Source organism: Phytophthora infestans, genomic scaffold, assembly GCF_000142945.1.
Source record: "Phytophthora infestans T30-4 supercont1.52 genomic scaffold, whole genome shotgun sequence".
NCBI lineage: Eukaryota > Oomycota > Peronosporomycetes > Peronosporales > Peronosporaceae > Phytophthora > Phytophthora infestans.
The window spans coordinates 688,892-691,391 of NW_003303707.1; the positions used below are offsets into that span (position 1 = coordinate 688,892).

The following is a 2,500-nucleotide window of genomic DNA, read 5'->3' on the forward strand; positions in this document are numbered from 1 at the left end:
TAAAGAGAGCGGAATAGCATGAAATAGACTTGGTTTAACTATGTTAAAAGAGAGCGAAATAGCATGAAATAGACTTGGTTTAAGTATGTTAAAAGAGAGCGAAATAGCGTGAATTAGACTTGGTTTAAGTATGTTAAAGAGAGCAGAATAGCGCGAATTAGACTTGGTTTAAGTATGTTAGAGAGAGCAGAGTAGCGTGAATTAGACTTGGTTTAAGTATGTTAAAGAGAGCAGAATAGCGCGAATTAGACTTGGTTTAAGTATGTTAGAGAGAGCAGAGTAGCGTGAAATTAGACTTAGTTTAAGTATGTTAAAAGAGAGCGGAATAGCGTGAATTAGACTAGGATAAAGTATGCAAAATGAAGCTGAGGACTTTGTGAAAAAATGCGAAGTTGTTTGCTGTTCTAATTGTATGGGTTTGGAGATGTTTTTGGCTTGGATTAATAACAGGCAGGAAGCGCGAGGAAACGCAGCGAATATGGACGCGTACGCGGAAGGTGACGGCGGAGGAAGCGCGGATATGGAGGTGAAAATGGTGAAGGTGATGGCGCGAGGAAGGTGACGGCGCATGGGTGTGAATATGGAGGTGATGAAAGGTGACGGGAGGAAACGCATGATGTATATGACAAGTTGGTGTCGTACTTAAGCGGAGCGCGCGCTGTGCATGTATGAAGGTGTCGAAGGTGTTCATATTGCCTAAGACGCGTACGTGCACATGTCATGTCGCATAGGAAGCGTAGGTATGGTTGTGCAAGTCGTAAATGGCCACTTTGGTGGTTTAACATTGTTTCCAGGCCGCGTATGCGCAAATATGGGGTGCGGCGGCTATCTGCACTGCTGTGTATGAAGGTGTCGGTCTGTGTGGGGTTCCTATCGGAGAGAATACGTATGCTGCGTTGTAGGAGTGAGCTGCTGGCCACACGTTTGTATTGGAGTGCGCCACACCACCCCCCTTTTTGTTTTGTTACTATATAAAGTGTAGCCATCCACCCAGCCAATTCTGAGGGCCAGAAGGGGTATTGGGGGCCATCGTGTGCAGTCTATGGCCACGTATGTGGACATGTGAGTGTGTAAATGTGTTGTACCAATGTATACGAGTGATAAACACTAATAGGCGTGTCGGTCAAAGTCAAATGTAGACGGCCATCTTAGGCTGAAAGACACCATATCCCGTCTGCTCTGTGAGAGTTAAGCAGCCTCAAGCTCGGGTAGTACTCGGGTCGGTGTAGAGCGCGGACGCGGGGAAGTCCGGGTGCTGTCTACTTTTTAGCCCGTTTTGAGCTGTTTACCGACTTTGCGTGTGTTTGCAAACGCAAGATATGATGTCTGGCATGTGCCCACACGACATCTTGGTTTTAGTATGCCTGGCGAGCCACTACACACGAGATCTTGTTTTTTGTATGGTGTTCTTTAATTTGATTATTATGAAGATGAAAGAGAACCGTTAGAACGGGTATGAAGGGTGTTCTAGGGGTGCTTTTCGGTGCTCTTTCACGTGGACATATCGCAGCATGCGACATGTCAGCGGAACACTGTCTAAATTAAATAAATACTGTTTTGGGCCGATTTCTAAAAGCGTCTATAAAAGGGCATAAAGTGCAATGACTCGTCTTTGTAACCCTGCGGCCTAGGCGTAGTTTTTCACGGGGAATCCGAATATCAAAGGTAGATTTATGTACAACATGTACTTTTTTTGCAACATGTACTTTTTATCTACGGGACATAGACATATGTAAAAACACACGGCGGAGCCGTTCCCGCAATCAGAATTTGTCTAACTCTTCTAGATCAAAAGTTATTCAGCGAAATGTGAGACTTTGTTTGGCATGCTCTTTTTTTAGGTGGTTTTTTCCGGTTTTATGTGCCGCCCGGCAGATCTGGCCTGCAGACTTTAGCAGAAAACTTGGCGCATGTGTTCGCACGACCGCTCCCAAAGTTTTACAAGCATATCTCCAGTAGTTGCTTCGCAATGATTTTTTTAGTGACGCCAAAAAACGCCATTTTCGCGGAAAATGGACACCTTGGACGGCCAAAATCACCACTTTTGGCCATGTTTGGCCCTGCACATCCAGGAAGCAAATGAGACTGCTCCGTATAAAAACTGCCCTAGGGGTGCTTTTATGCGCGCATTCCCGTGGTCAAGTCAGATTTTGGCTAAATTCAAATGCCTTGTCTATAAACACTTTTTTCGACCTAAATTTTCACCTGTTTTGTCCCGAAATGATAGCACCCATTCTTTATTTGCCTATATATCGCGAAGGAGGCAACTTTTTTCCTGTTAAGTATAGATAAAAAATTTAATTCGGCGTTTTAGCGCACGAGGAACAAAAGTCTCCATACAAGCTACCCTCGGTTTCTAATGACTTTTTGAGTTAGGGAAGCGTGGATCTTCTTTTTTTCTTGTTTCCAGGACTTCACATGAACTTCCAACTCAACTCGAATTGTCATCCCGGGCCCACCACGCATCGAAACGACACTTTTCTCGGAACTGGCGAATAAA

General features: G+C 44.6%; 1 non-coding gene across 1 annotated transcript; it reads left to right on the forward strand.

The window, feature by feature from the left end:
* The first annotated feature begins 1,142 nt into the window (after window positions 1–1,142).
* PITG_33307 lies at window positions 1,143–1,226 on the forward strand. Its single transcript, XR_009934701.1, has one exon. It is a non-coding gene; the product is annotated as an 8S ribosomal RNA (ribosomal RNA).
* The last annotated feature ends 1,274 nt before the right edge of the window (window positions 1,227–2,500 follow it).